General features: G+C 38.6%; 1 long non-coding RNA gene across 1 annotated transcript in view; it reads left to right on the forward strand.

The window, feature by feature from the left end:
* LOC147994763 (uncharacterized) overlaps positions 1-15,756 on the forward strand; it is a 158,585-nt gene extending 142,829 nt beyond the window's left edge. The window contains exons 5-6 of the long non-coding RNA XR_015687212.1: positions 9,616-9,784; positions 13,684-15,756. This is a non-coding gene — a long non-coding RNA (uncharacterized LOC147994763). The remainder of the gene's footprint in view (positions 1-9,615; positions 9,785-13,683) is intronic.
* Positions 15,757-16,542: the final 786 nt, after the last annotated feature.

Below are 16,542 nucleotides of genomic sequence, written 5' to 3' on the forward strand. Positions count from 1 at the left end.
TTGTTCTGTCTAACTCTTTGAAGAATTGGATTGGTATTTTGATGGGGATTGCATTGAATCTGTAGATTGCTTTTGGTAAAAAGGCCATTTTTACTATATTAATCCTGCCAATCCATGAGCATGGGAGATCTTTCCATCTTCTGAGGTCTTCTTCAATTTCCTTCTTCAGTGTCTTAAAGTTATTATTGTACAGATCTTTTACTTGCTTCGTTAAAGTCACACCAAGGTACTTCATATTATTTGGTTCTATTATGAAGGGTGTCGTTTCCCTAATTTCTTTCTCGGCTTGTTTCTCTTTTGTATAGAGGAAGGCACCTGATTTATTTGAGTTAATTTTGTACCCAGCCACTTTGCTGAAGTTGTTTATCAGCTTTAGTAGTTCTCTGGTGGAACTTTTGGGATCACTTAAATATACTATCATACCATCTGCAAATAGTGATATTTTGACTTCTTCTTTTCCGATCTGTATCCCATTGACCTCCTTCTGTTGTCTGATTACTCTGGCTAGAACTTCAAGAACTATATTGAATAAGTAGGGAAAGAGTGGGCAGCCTTGTCTAGTCCCTGATTTTAGTGGGATTGCTTCAAGTTTCTCTCCATTTAGTTTAATGTTAGCAACTGTTTTGCTGTATATGGCTTTTACTATGTTCAGGTATGGGCCTTGAATTCCTATTCTTCCAGGACTTCTATCATGAGGGGTGTTGAATTTTGTCAAATGCTTTCTCAGCGTCTAATGAAATGATCATGTGGTTTTGTTCTTTCAGTTTGTTTATATAATGGATCACGTTGATGGTTTTCCATATATTAAACCATCCCTGCATGCCTGGGATGAAGCCTACTTGGTCATGGTGGATGATTGTTCTGATGTGCTCTTGGATTCGGTTTTCCAGAATTTTGTTGAGTATTTTTGCGTCGATATTCATAAGGGAAATTGGACTGAAGTTCTCTTTTTTTTGTTGTGTCTTTGTGTGGTTTAGGTATAAGAGTAATTGTGGCTTTGTAGAAGGTATTCGGTAGTGATCCATCTGTTTCAATTTTGGGGAATAGTTTGTATAATATTGGTATGAGGTCTTCTATGAAGGTTTGATAAAATTCTGCACTAAACCCGTCTGGACCTGGGCTCTTTTTGGTTGGGTGACCTTTGATGACTGCTTCTATTTCCTTGGGAGTTATGGGGTTGTTTAACTGGTTTATCTGTTCCTGATTTAACTTCGGTACCTGGTATCTGTCTAGGAAATTGTCCATTTCCTGAAGATTTTCAAGTTTTGTTGAATATAGGTTTTTATAATAAGATCTGATGATTTTTTGAATTTCCTCTGAATCTGTTGTTATGTCTCCCTTTTCATTTCTGATTTTTTTAATTGGACGCACTCTCTGTGTCCTCTCGTTATTCTGGCTAAGGGTTTATCTATCTTGTTGCTTTTCTCAAAGAACCAACTTTTGGTTCTGTTGATTCTTTCTATGGTCCTTTTTGTTTCTACTTGGTTGATTTCCGCTCGGAGTTTGATTATTTCCTGCTTCTACTCCTCCTGGGTGTATTTGCTTCTTTTTGTTCTAGAGCTTTTAGGTGTGCTGTCAAGCTGCTGACATATGCTCTTTCCTGTTTCTTTCTGCAGGCACTCAGCGCTATGAGTTTTCCTCTTAGCACAGCTTTCATTGTGTCCCATAAGTTTGGGTATGTTGTACCTTCATTTTCATTAAATTCTAAAAAGTTTTTAATTTCTTTCTTTATTTCTTCCTTGACCAGGTTATCATTGAGTAGAGCATTGTTCAATTTCCACGTATATGTGGGCATTCTTCCCTTATTGTTATTGAAGACCAGTTTTAGGCCGTGGTGGTCCGATAGCACGCATGGGATTATTTCTATCTTTCTGTACCTGTTGAGGCCCATTTTTTGACCAATTATATGGTCAATTTTGGAGAAAGTACCATGAGGAGCTGAGAAGAAGGTATATCCTTTTGCTTTAGGATAGAATGTTCTATACATATCCGTTAAGTCCATTTGGCTCATGACTTCTTAGTCTGTCGACATCACTGTTTAATTTCTGTTTCCATGATCTGTCCATTGATGAGAGTGGGGTGTTGAAATCTCCCACTATTATTGTGTGAGGTGCAATGTTTGTTTTGAGCTTTAGTAAGGTTTCTTTTACATGTGTAGGTGCCCTTGTATTTGGGGCATAGATATTTAGGATTAAGAGTTCATCTTGGTGGATTTTTCCTTTGATGAATATGAAGTGTCCTTCCTTATCTTTTTTGATGACTTTTAGTTGAAAACTGATTTTATTTGATATTAGAATGGCTACTCCAGCTTGCTTCTTCTGACCATTTGCTTGGAAAATTGTTTTCCAGCCTTTCACTCTGAGGTAATGTCTGTCTTTGTCTCTGAGGTGTGTTTCCTCTAGGCAGCAGAATGCAGGGTCCTCGTTGCGTATCCAGTTTGTTAATCTATGTTTTTTTATTGGGGAGTTGAGGCCATTGATGTTGAGAGATATTAAGGAATAGTGATTATTGCTTCCCGTTATATTCATATTTGGATGTGAGGTTATGTTTGTGTGCTTTCATTCTCTTTGTTTTGTTGCCAAGACGATTAGTTTCTTGCTTCTTCTAGGGTATAGCTTGCCTCCTTATGTTTGGCTTTACCATTTTTTATCCTTTGTAGTGCTGGATTTGTAGAAAGATATTGTGTAAATTTGGTTTTGTCATGGAATATCTTGGTTTCTCCATCTATGTTAATTGTGAGTTTTGCAGGATACAGTAACCTGGGCTGGCATTTGTGTTCTCTTAGGGTCTGTATGACATCAGTCCAGGATCTTCTGGCCTTCATAGTTTCTGGCGAGAAGTCTGGTGTGATTCTGATAGGTCTGCCTTTATATGTTACTTGACCTTTTTCCCTTACTGCTTTTAATATTCTTTCTTTATTTTGTGCGTTTGGTGTTTTGACAATTATGTGACGGGAGGTGTTTCTTTTCTGGTCCAATCTATTTGGAGTTCTGTAGGCTTCTTGTATGCCCATGGGTATCTCTTTTTTTAGGTTAGGGAAGTTTTCTATGATTTTGTTGAAGATATTTACTGGTCCTTTGAGCTGGGAGTCTTCACTCTCTTCTATACCTATTATCCTTAGGTTTGATCTTCTCATTGAGTCCTGGATTTCCTGTATGTTTTGGACCAGTAGCTTTTTCTGCTTTACATTATCTTTGACAGTTGAGTCAATGATTTCTATGGAATCTTCTGCTCCTGAGATTCTGTCTTCCATCTCTTGTATTCTGTTGGTGAAGCTTGTATCTACAGCTCCTTGTCTCTTCTTTTGGTTTTCTATATCCAGGGTTGTTTCCATGTGTTCTTTCTTGATTCGTTCTATTTCCATTTTTAATTCCTTCAACTGTTTGATTGTGTTTTCCTGGAATTCTTTCAGGGATTTTTGTGACTCCTCTCTATGGGCTTCTACTTGTTTATTTATGATTTCCCGATATTCTTTCAGGGATTTTTGTGTCTCCTCTCTATGGGCTTCTACTTGTTTATTTATATTTCCCTGGAATTCTTTCAGGCATTTTTGCGATTCCTCTCTGTAGGCTTCTACTTGTTTATTAATGTTTTCCTGTGTTTCTCTAAGGGAGTTCTTCACGTCTTTCTTGAAGTCCTCCAGCATCATGATCAAATATGATTTTGAAACTAGATCTTGCTTTTCTGGTGTTTTTTGGACATTCCATGTTTGTTTTGGTGGGAGAATGATGCCATGTAGTCTTGGTTTCTGTTGCTTGGGTTCCTGCGCTTGCCTCTCGCCATCAGATTATCTCTAGTGTTACTTTGTTCTGCTATTTCTGACAGTGGCTAGACTGTCCTATAAGCCTGTGTGTCAGGAGTGCTGTAGACTTGTTTTCTTCTCTTTCAGTCAGTTATGGGGACAGAGTGTTCTGCTTTCATGCGTGTAGTTTTTCCTCTGTACAGGTCTTCAGCTGTTCCTGTGGGCCTGTGTCTTGAGTTCACCAGGCAGGTCACTTGCAGCATACAAGTTGGTCTTACCTGTGGTCCCGAGGCTCAAGTTTGCTCGTGGGGCTCTTTGCGGCGGCAGCAACCAGGAAAACCTGTGCTGCCCCTTCTGGGAGCTTCAGTGCACCAGGGTTCCAGATGGCCTTTGGTGTTTTCCTCTGGCGTCCGAGATGTATGTACAGAGAGCAGTCTCTTCTGGTTTCCCAGGCTTGTCTGCCTCTCTGAAGGTTTAGCTCTCCCTCCCACGGGATTTGGGTGCAGAGAACTGTTTATCCGGTCTGTTTCCTTCAGGTTCAGGCGGTGTCTCAGGCAGGGGTCCTGCCGCTCCTGGGCCCTCCCCCACGGGAGCCCAGAGGCCTTATACAGTTTCCTCTTGTGCCAGGGATGTGGGCAGGGGTGGGCAGTGTTGGTGGTCTCTTCTGCTCTGCAGCCTCAGGAGTGCCCACCTGACCAGGCGGTGAGGTCTCTTTCCCACTGGATAATTACGTTTTGTCTTAGTGCTTTATTTAATTATTTCCTGCTTTTCCTCACATATAATTTCTCTGACCTCTTATCTCCTTTCTTCTGTTATTGAAGTAACTTTTTGAGTGCCCCATTTCAGTTTTAAAATAATCAAATCTTTATTATATTTAATTTTTATTATTTTTAAATTATCTTCTATAGTTTTTCATTGTCCAGTCATTTTCCCTTCCCAGTATGCCCTCTGACAGTTCCTCATCCCATTCCTCTTTCTCAGTCTTCAAGAGAATATCCCCCCAGACCTAACCACTCCCTGGGAACTCAAGTCTCTTAATAACTAATGTGTTTTCTCTCATTGAAGGCTGACCATGCAGTCCTCTGCTATATATGTGTAGTGGGCCTCAGACCAACTATTGTATGCTGCCTGGTTGGTGGCTCAGTGTCTAAGAGATCTTGGAGGTCTAGGTTAGTTGATACTGCTGGTCTTCCTATGGGATCACCTCACCTCAAGATATACTACAGAGCAATCATGATAAAAAATGAATGTTATTGGAACATAGACAGATAGGTTGATCAATGGAATAGAACTGAAGATCCAGAAATAAAACCACAGACACTTATGGAACCTTAATCTTTGAAAAAGAAACCAAAAACATAACATAAAAAAGAAAGCATCTGCAGACTGGTAAAACCATTCTGGAAATCAGTCTGGAGGTTCCTCAGAAAATTGGACATTGAACTGCCTGAGGATCCAGCTATACCTCTCTTGGGCATATACCCAAAAGATGCCTCAACATATAAAAGAGACACGTGCTCCATTATGTTCATTGCAGCCTTATTTATAATAGCCAGAAAATGGAAAGAACCCAGATGCCCTTCAACAGAGGAATGGATACAGAAAATGTGGTACATCTACACAATGGAATATTACTCAGCTATCAAAAACGAGTTTATGAAATTCGTAGGCAAATGGTTGGAACTGGAAAATATCATCCTGAGTGAGGTAACCCAATCACAGAAAGACATACATGGTATGCACTCATTGATAAGTGGCTATTAGCCCAAATGCTTGAATTACCCTAGATCCCTAGAACAAACGAAACTCAAGACGGATGATCAAAATGTGAATGCTTCACTCCTTCTTTAAATGAGGAAAAAGAATACCCTTGGCTGGGAAGGGAGAGGCAAAGATTAAAACAGAGACTGAAGGAACACCCATTCAGAGCCTGCCCCACATGTGGCCCATACATATACAGCCACCCAACTGGACAAGATGGATGAAGCAAAGAAGTGCAGACTGACAGGAGCCGGATGTAGATCGCTCCTGAGAGACACAGCCAGAATACAGCAAATACAGAGGCGAATGCCAGCAGCAAACCACTGAACTGAGAATAGGTTCCCCGTTGAAGGAATCAGAGAAAGAACTGGAAGAGCTTGAAGGGGCTCGAGACCCCAAAAGTACAACAATGTCAAGCAACCAGAGCTTCCAGGGACTAAGCCACTACCTAAAGACTATACATGGACTGACCCTGGACTCTGACCCCATAGGTAGCAATGAATATCCTAGTAAGAGCACCAGTGGAAGGGGAAGCCCTGGGTCCTGCTAAGACTGAACCCCCAGTGAACTAGACTATGGGGGGAGGGCGGCAATGGGGGGAGGGTTGGGAGGGGGACACCCATAAGGAAGGGGAGGGGGGAGGGGGATGTTTGCCCGGAAACCGGGAAAGGGAATAACACTTGAAATGTATATAAGAAATACTCAAGTTAATAAAATAAAATAAAATAAAATAAAATAAGAAAGCATCTGCAATAAATGGTGCTTATCTAATTGTCAGTCAATACGTAGAAAAATGAAAATCAATCCATATATGTCACCTTTCACAAGCTCAAGTCTAACTGGATCAAGGACCTTAGCATAAAACCAGATTCACTGAAACTAATACAAGAGAAAGTGGTAAAGACTCATAGGCATGAGTGGAAGTTTCCTAAAGAGAACTCCAATAGCTAAGGCTCTAAGATCAGTAATGGATAAATGGGACCCCATGAAACTGAAAAGCTTCTATAAGGCAAAAGACATAGTCAATAGGACAAATCATCAACCTACAGATTGAGAAAAATCTTCACTAAACTCACATTTGATAGAAGTCTAATATCCAAAATAAATAACTCAAGAAGCTAAGCTTTAACAAGCTAAAGAACCCAATCAAGAAGCGGGATCAAGAACTAACAGAAAATTCAAAACAGAGGAATCTCAAATGGCCAGGAAGCACTAAATGTACAATGTCCTCAGTCATTAGAAAAATACAAATCAAAATTACCCTGTGATTCCACCTTACAAGAATCAGAAGGACTAAGATCAAAAACTCAGGTGACAGCACATGTTGGCGAGAATGTGGAGAAAGGAACACTCCTCCATTGCTGCTGGAATTGCAAACTAGGGCAGCTGTTTTGGAAATTGATCTAGAGTTTCCTTGGAAAATTATAAATAGATTTACCTTAAGTCCCAGCTATATCACCCTTGGGCAAAAGATGCCACACCATGCCACTGGGCAAATTCTTCACTATCTTTATAGCAGCCTTATCTGTGATAACCAGAAGCTGGAAATAGCTGAGAAATCTGGAATAATGGATATAGAAAATGTGGTTCATTTACACAATGGAATACTATTCAGCAATTAATAATGACGACCTCCTGACTCTGCCTCCTTCAGAAAATCCTACCAATGTGCTCCACCACAAACCAGAAACACTCAAACTAAAAGAACAAAAAGTAGGAAAGAGGCTTGAACACATGAACACTAAAGAACATTTTCTGAACAAAACACCAATGGCTTATGCTCTAAGAACAAGAATCAACAAATGGGACCCCATAAAACTGAAAAGGATGCTGTCATTAGGACAAAACAACAACCAACACACTGGGGAAAGATCTTTACCGATCCTACATTTGATAGAGGCCTAATATCCAATATATACAAAGAACTCAAGAAGGTAGACTCCAGACAGCCAAATAAAACTATAAAAATGGGGTACAAATCTAAACAAAGAATTATCAGCAGAGAAATATCGAATGGCTGAGAAGTACCTAAAGAAATGTTCAACATCCTTAGTCATCAGAGAAATGCAAATCAAAACAACTCTGAGGTTCCTCATCACATTTGATCTTGGATAAGATCAAAAACTCAAGTGACAACAGATGCTGGCAAGGATGTGGAGAAAGAAGAACACTCCTCCATTGTTGTTGGGATTGCAAGCTGGTACAACCACTCTGGAAACCAGGCTGGTGGTTCCTCAGAAAACTGGGACATAGTACTGACTGAGGGCACAGTTATACCATTCCTGTGCATATTCCCAAAAGATACTCTAACATATAACAAAGACACATGTTCTACTATGTTAATTGCTGCCTTATTTATAATAATGAGAAGTTGAAAAGAACCCAGATGTCCTTCAGCAGAGCAATAGATACAAAAAAATATGGTACATCTACTCAATGGAGTACTACTCAGCTATCAAAAACAATAACTTCATGAAATTCATAGGCAAATGGATAGAACTAGAAAATATCATCCTGAGTGAGGTAACCCAATCCCCAAAACAAAAACAAAACAACAACAAGAACAGCAACAATAAAAACATACATGGTATGTACTCACTGATAAGTGGATATTAGCCCAAAAGCTTGAATTCCCCAATATGCAATCCACAGACCACATAAAGCTTAAGAAGAAGGACAACCAAGTGGGGATATTTCAGTCCTTCTTAAAAGGGGGAACAAAAATATTCATAGAAGGGGATATGGAGATAAAGTTTAGAGCAGAGACTGAAGGAATGTCTATTCAGAGCCTGCCCAACCTGGGGATCCAGCCCATCTACGTGTAACCGTATAACCATCAAACCCAGACAATATTGCTGAGGCCAAGAAGTGCATATTGATAGGAGCCTGATATCACTTTCTCCAGAGAGGCTCAGCCAGAACATATCAAATACAGAGGAGAATGCTAACAGCAAACCATTAAACTGAGAAAGGGCTCACTGTTGGAGGAATTAGAGAAAGGATTGAGGAGCTTAAGGGACTTGCAACCCTGTAAGTAAAACAATACCAATCAACCAGAGCTCCTGGGGACTAAATGACTACCCAAAGAGTGCACATGGACAGACACATGGCTCCAGTTCCATATGTAGCAAAGGATGGCCTTGCTGGCAGCAATGGGAGGAGAAGCTCTTGGTCCTGCCAAGGCTGACCCCACCCCCACCCCTGCAGTGTAGGGGAATGTCAAGGCAAGTAAGTGGGAAGGGAGTGTGTTTGGGGAGGGGGAACACCTTTAAAGAGGAGAGAAGTGGGATGGTATAGGGAGCTTATGTGTGGGAAACCAGAAAAGGGAATAACATTTGAAATGTAAATAAAAAATATCCAATTAAAAAATGTCAAAAAAATGAGGACATCATGAGTTTTGTAGGAAAATAGACAAAACTAGAAAACATTATCCTCAGTGAGGCAAATCAGACCAAAAAGACATGTATTGCATACAATCAGTAATAAGTGTATATTAACAACAAAAAAATACAAAATACCCATGATACAATCCACAGAACTCAAGAAGCTTAACAAGCCTAAGGCCCAAGTGTGGATACCTCAATCCCACTTGGGAAGGACAAGAAAGAAATCACGGGTGACAATCAGAGGGAGGGACCTGGGTGGGGAGGGGTCAGTGAGGAGAAAAGAGGAACAGGTATTTGGGGTGAGGGGTGAACTGGAACATATAACCTTGGGAGGTCAGAGGTAGATGGGATCCTCTATAATCAATTCTTTAACTCTTCCTTTTTGTGAAGGGAAATTTTCTTAATAAAAATTTCTTAAATTGAAAACTTACTGTGGTATAGAAAACAACCTTTTTTTCTCTCAATTAGAAGCTTTGTAGACTTTGTTTGGGTGTTTACATACACAGTGAAACATTTTATATGAATTATTCACTTCTATAATTAACAAGACAGATTCAGTACAAACTGTCTTGACCATTAGCATTCTTGCAGTTGGAATAAAGTATTAAAATTCTAACTGCATAATAAACTAAACTTTCTTACTTTATAAATTATGCATGTTAGAAATGACAAAAAATAACTGTTATTTTTCTTATTAAAAGGAACTATTTTTTTTCCTTTTTTCAGACAAACTCCTGCACTTATGTGATCACCTGGCCTCAGCCTGCTAAATTATTGGTTTACAAGAATCATTACCTTTGGCAACTGAAGAATTAAGAGATACATCAATATATTTAGAGAATAATTTTGAATATACATAGTTGTTAAAAGTCAATGTAGATCTTGAACCATACAGGTAAGCTTCCCTACCTCACACACTGGAGAAAGCAGAGCTTCCCTGAGCAGCCTGCTAGCTCAGACAGACCTCCAATCTCCTGCCACCTCACTGCCTACCTCCATTGGGTAGAGGGCTTTAAAGAGAAAACAAATAAATCCATTAAAATACACAAGAAAATACAATTGAGCAGATAAAGGAAATAAATAAAATTGTGCAATTAGAAATAGAAGTGATAACAGAAAACAAACTGGGGTAATCCAGGAGATAAAAAACTTAGGGGAGAAAACAGAAACAACAGATGCCAGCATCACCAACATAATACAGGAGATGGAAAAGAGAATATAAGGGGTAGAAAATACAATAGAAGAAATTTATACATCAATAAAAGATAATGTAAAATCTAAAACAAAAAAATCCAGGAAATTTGAAGCACAATGAATCGGACAAAATTACAGCCTACAGATTGATAATCTACACCAACACTGCATCTGACAGAGAGCTAATATCCAAATTATAAAAAGAATTAAAGTAGTTGGACACCAATAATTCAAATGACCCAATTTTTAAAAATGGAGCACCAAGCAAGTCAAAGAATTCTCAACAGAGGAATCCAAAATGGCTAAGAAGCACTTTAAAAATTGTTCACAGTCATTAGTCATCAGAGAAATGCAAATCAAAACAATTCTAAGGTTCAAGCTTATACACATGATAATGGCTAAGTTAAAAATGTCAAGAGAAAGCATACATGATGGTGAGGATGTAGAGCAAGGGGATCCATCCTCCATTTCTGATAAGAGTGCAAATTTGTACAACCACTTTGGAAATAAATTTGGTATTTTTTCCAAAAACTGGGAATAGTTTACTTCAAGATCCATCTATACATCTCCTGGACAATAACCAAAAGATGCTCCATGATCCCACAAAGATGCGCTCTCAATTATCTAGCAGCTTTATTCATAATAGGTAGAAAGTGGAAATAACATAGTTGTCCCTTAACTGAAGAATGGATAAAGTGTGGTACATTTATATAATGGAATACTATCCAGCTATTAAAAATAAGGAAATCATGAATTTTGAAGTTCAATGATTCTGGACAATATCATCCCAGGTGAGGTAACTCAGTTGCAAAAGTATATGCATGCTATGTACACACATTTAAGTGGATGTTAGCCATAAAATGTAGGATATCCCTGCTATAATCCACACACACAAAGAAGTTAAAATAGAAACACTGCACAAGAGAGGATAATTGAATCTCACTGAGGAGGGGTAATAAAATAGTCATGAGGCAGATGGAGGAGAGAACTGAGTGAGAGAGGAGATGGCCAGGGGATGAGAGAGATTAAGAATCAGGGGTGTTAGAGACAGGAGGAATGGCCAGATGGTCATTAGAATGAATAGAAATACAACTATTTGGGGTGGGGAGATAGGCAGCTTCTCCAGGTGAGACAAATCCAGGGTAAGCGAGTTGCCCAGTAATGAATGGGGATGTTCTTAACTGTAACTTATTGGTAATCTCAAGAGGCTGCATCCTGTAGCCATCCATGCATGAATTCCAGTGGAGCGATAAAGACATCAGTCACTCCCAAAACTTTCAATGTGAAATTTATCCTGTCTGCAATAAATACAGGGATGGGGGATGGAGCAAAGTCTAGGGGAATGGCCAACCAATAGCTAGCCCAATTTGAGTCTCATCCTATGGCCAAGCACTAATCCCTAACACTAGTAATGATACTCTGTAATGCTTGTAGACAGGAGTCTAGCATGCCTATCCTTTGAGTGGCTCCACCCAGCAGCTGACTCAGATAACTCAGCTGACAGATACAGACAACCACGGTCAAACAGTGGATAAAGTTTACACACTCTTATAAAAGAATAGGAGGAAGATAGCGATAGGAATCCTCAGAGTTATAGGAACTCCACAGGAAAACTAACTGAATCAAATAACCTGGACCTTTGGGAACTCTCAGAGTCTGAACTACTAACCAAAGAACATACAGGGCTGGATCTAGGCCTCCCCACACATATGCAGTAGATATACAGTTTGATCTTCATGTGGGTCCTTAACAACTAGAAAGGGGCTATCCCAAAAGCTGTTGTGTGCTTATGGGACATGTCCCTCAAGCTGAGCTACCCTGTCTGCCCTCAGTGGGAGAGGAGTGGCTTAGCTTTGAAGAGACTTGGAGTGGCAGGATTAAGGAATATCCACGAGGGTCTCACTTGCTCAGAAAAAAGGGGTGGGGGACAAATTGTGGGAAGGGTGACTTATAAGGAAACAGTGAACAGGAAGTAGTTTTCTAATGGAAACTAGTACAGTTAAAAGTTGAAAAATCAACATATGAAACCACAACCTATATTACTAAGCTATTCACAGGACAATCATCTGTAGTAGTTAGATGATGTTTCTTTGTTTATTTTAAATTGGTGCATGTGCTAATCACTATCTGCAGTAGATGTGATATGACACAGTCCTATATTTCCCATGCTATTCATCTCCTGTCTCTTGTTTTTCACTCTTGGGCAGCTCTATTCATGTGTTTCTCTTGTTCAGTTTTGAGATATTTCAAGAACATTGTCCAGTACAACTCCATGAGAAATGCAGTATGGCTAATAGATGTCCCTGGCTACAGCTGGCTATATCTACAATCAGAAAAATTATTTATCTAGTCACAATTCTTTAGACCTTTTGTAAGCTCAGCATGAGGATTAAGCATGGCTTACATATGAACGTTCAGTTTATCCTGAAACATACTATGTCTCAAGTTTTTTAATGCTGCCATATAAATTCTCTTTTGGAGTTATGTTAGTTACTCCTTGAAGTGTCTAAATAATTGGGCAGAGCTAGCGCATGATTTAAAACCTTCCCCCACCACAAACAGCTCAGAATGCAGTATAAATCCCAGTTTCCTTCCTTCCTTCCTTCCCTCCTTCCTTTCTTTCTTTCTTTCTTTCTTTCTTTTTTTCTTTCTTCCTTTCTAGGTGAAAGAAAAAAAATATGTAACTGTTACAGAATCCTTGATCACCATGAGGCTTTAAAATTTAAATCATGGATTTTCTTTAAAATCCAAAATTTTCTTTAAAATCCAAGTATTAAAATGACCTTAAGACAATGACCACTAATATATTGTTTTAATTATATTTCCTGTAAAGTATCTGGTTTTGACCTGGAGAGTCGTTTCAGCTTGCCAACTTAACAATCATTTCTGCTACCTAATTGCTTGAATGAACAGTGGAAGTTAAGATGGGATAGTAACATACTGTATAGCGTACTTACCCTTTACTTTGTTGATTCTTGATAAAGCTGTCCTCAGATTACTTCATTGTCTTTTCTAGAAGGAAATTATCATTCAGGTTGATACTATCCAAACTATTCTACTTCAATTCATTAAATTAGGTTAGAGCACAGACAACTCTAGAAAATGAAGCATGGGTTGTATTGCATTGCCTTGCAGAGGAAAACAGTTAAATCAAGAGATCAGTGAACTTAGAATCAACAGAAATACTGGAATTAAGTTGAAAAAGCTGCTTTGAATTTGGTGGCCCTGTAGGAAAAAAGAAAAAAAATATTTTGTGCAGAGAAACATCTACTTACAAATGTAATTTACTTTTGAAGTCATGGATTTTATTATACTTTGGGATTATGAGGTAGAAAGTTAAGCATTCTTTTGAAAGTCAATTTTTTTTTGGATGGTGTTTTGCTGGGACAAACACAGCAAGGAACAGTTCAATGAAGCAGATACAGGTAAAAGATGTTTTGCTATAGCAAGCACATGACCTTTCATGTGATAAAGCACCCTTCACTAATGACAGCCATGCATGGGTGTGCCTTATATGGGTTGTTGAGCTCTATTTGTCATTGCTCCAAACAGAAAAATGCACCAAAGACACTGCTGGTTGTATGCTGTGATTTCTTGCAGCTTTTGTGGACTCAGGTTGATTGGCAGAGTGATGTCAGCTGAGGCAGATACTTCCTCTGATCTTCACTGATCTTTGCTTCCTGCTCCTGGTGTTCCTTGTAATCTGAATTCTTCCAGTTGACTCATGCCACATTGGATGCAGCCCAGCTGTTCCTGCTAGATTATACCACCTCTGCTGCAATCCGACACTACTGAATTGGACTGTTGGTATATTCATGAAGTGTTTGCATGTGGATCGAGCTACCTCTGTTGACTGGTGAACTGAACCACTGAATTCCTGACAATGCAGATGGGAATTGCTCCAAAGAACAATTTTATTTCATTCTTTTTTTTTCCATTGGATATTTTTAATTTACATTTCAAATGTTATTTTCTTTCACGGTTTCCCTTCCATAACCACCCTATCCCACACCCCTGCTTCTATGAGGGTGTTCTGCCATCCACCCACCCACCCTTTCCCCCCTTCCCGCCCTGACATTCCCCTACACTAGGGGGTTGAGCCTTAGCAGGATGCCCAACAAGGCTATCCTCTGCTACATATGTAGCTGGAGCCAATGGTTTGTCCATGTATACACTCTGGATGGTGGTTTCATCCCTGGGAACACTGGTTGGTTGCTATTGTTCTTTTTTTATGAGTTTGCAAACCCCTTCAGCTCCTTCAATCCTTTCTCTAACTCCTCCATTGGGGACCCAATTCTCAGTTCAATGGTTGGCTGTAATCATCTGCTTTTGTAATTGTCATGCTCTGTCACAGCCTCTCAGGAGACAGCTATATATCAGGCTTCTGTCAGCATGCACTTCCTGGCATCAGCAATGTTTTCTGGGGTTGGTGTCTGTATATGGGCTGGATCCCCAGGTGAGGCAGTCTCTGGTTGGCCTTTCCTTCAGTCTCTGCTCCAAACTTTGTCTCCATAAATAGATTCGTTTCTCTGGATTCTTTCTTTTCCAATACTTCTAGTATGCAGTGAGTTATAAGAGGGGTTAATGCATTTAAGTACAATCATTAATAGTAGGTTTTGAAAATATTAAAGTTACAGGATTACTGCTATATTTCAAAGGTTTTTTTTTATTATTAGCAATGCCATGTATCCTAATTTAAACCAAGAAATATCAAATAACATTAAGAAAAATAATTTGAATTAATACTTCTATATATTTAGAAGTATATTCTTAATATGCTTGTGTATATAGTATCTCAATGTCAGAGATATTTTATGATTTAATAATGAAAAAAGGTTATGAAATTCACTAATTTCTTTTACTTCATTTTCATGTGAGTACTACATGTCTGAAATTCACTTTTATGGTCTATATTCTCATTTGCCAAATGAATACGAACACCAAATCATCACATTCTTATTCCTGTAGTAGTCTGAGACAAAATTGATCAATGGTCAGATGAAAGAACAAAACTAAATATATAAACACATTTTTGGTGCCCTCTAGAATTTTGGTTTTGGAAACTTATTAAGAGAAAGTTCATCATACAATTTTTAATTACTCTTTGATAGTTGTATCCATTTGTATCAATGTATATGTTTTTCAATTTGTCCACAACATAAGTAGCCTTCTAATACCCCTCTACAACTTTACTAGATTACCCGAACAGAGTACATGATAGGTACTTATCGTATCTAGCTCTCTGCTACAATTATACAGCTCCACCCGGATCATCTTCAATGCATGTACATAAGGTATCCTCATGATTTCCAACATTCTAATATACTGCACCTTTGTTGCCCCCAAAATTAAACCTTCACAAGTACATTTTTCTTTTCCTTTAACCCATTATGTTCAGTTACTGGTCTTTACACAAGATGGTGTGGAGTCATCTACCGAAGAAAGGACAATCTTAGTAATCTCTTTTCTAAAGGGAGAATATTCCTGCTTCCTTGGGTGGTATCTCTTGACTGACATTCCTCAACAAGGAATGAGATCTTAAGTGCCTCTTGCTTGTTCATACTATCATGCTGACAGACTTGACAGAGTGTAGACCATTTGCAGGTAATCAGAGCTACTGTTATTCAAGGGTGTGTCAGTCATTTCATGAAATAAAATATTCTGAAGCTCTTCTCTTCTGCCTTTGATTTTTACAAACTTTCTGTACAATGTTCTAAGAGTCATGGGATAGTAAGGAAGGGTAATATATGGCTGTATATCATAATATAGATAAGCCTTCCAGATTATTCAATCTGTACAACTTGCCCATCTTTTAGTCTTTGTGTTAACTGTGGTATATTACAAAAGGAAGCTTCTCTGGTGAGGCTGAGAATTTACTAATCTATGGGTATAAAAATAAATACTCTAGTACTGACTTTAAAACTTTCTTTTTAATTGCTAGCTTTCATATATGCTTTTTGCTGCAATATGACCTGGCAGGCAAGCTGTTCCAATTGGTAAAATAGAGACATGAAAGATATGTGAGTAATCAACCACTTTGACTTTATATTTAAGGCCTGCTCTATAAGGGGATGTTCATTACTAATACTTTAAGCCAACTCAAAAAAAATGTCTTGGGAAATGACAGGTAATAGGACACAGCAGTAATTTTGATGTCTTGCTAAATGGACATGTTGTAGAATTGATTTCTAAATTTTTACATTAATATAAAGAGTGTGTCTTCAGCCTTGGCCAGACAAAGAAAAAAGGCAAATAGTAACTGATGAACTACAATCAACATTTTTCTCTGTTTCTACATGTATTTCCACACATAACTAAACATTGCATATGCTTAAACACAAAAGGTTACATATACTAAAATGGAAAAAGACTGGCATTCTGTATATTTACATGGAACCAAGAATGAAAAACATTCTACAAACTATAATTGGATGGGAAAATATAGACTATTGAATAAAT

This window comes from Rattus norvegicus, chromosome 4, assembly GCF_021556685.1.
Source record: "Rattus norvegicus strain SHRSP/BbbUtx chromosome 4, alternate assembly SHRSP_T2T, whole genome shotgun sequence".
Lineage (NCBI taxonomy): Eukaryota > Metazoa > Chordata > Mammalia > Rodentia > Muridae > Rattus > Rattus norvegicus.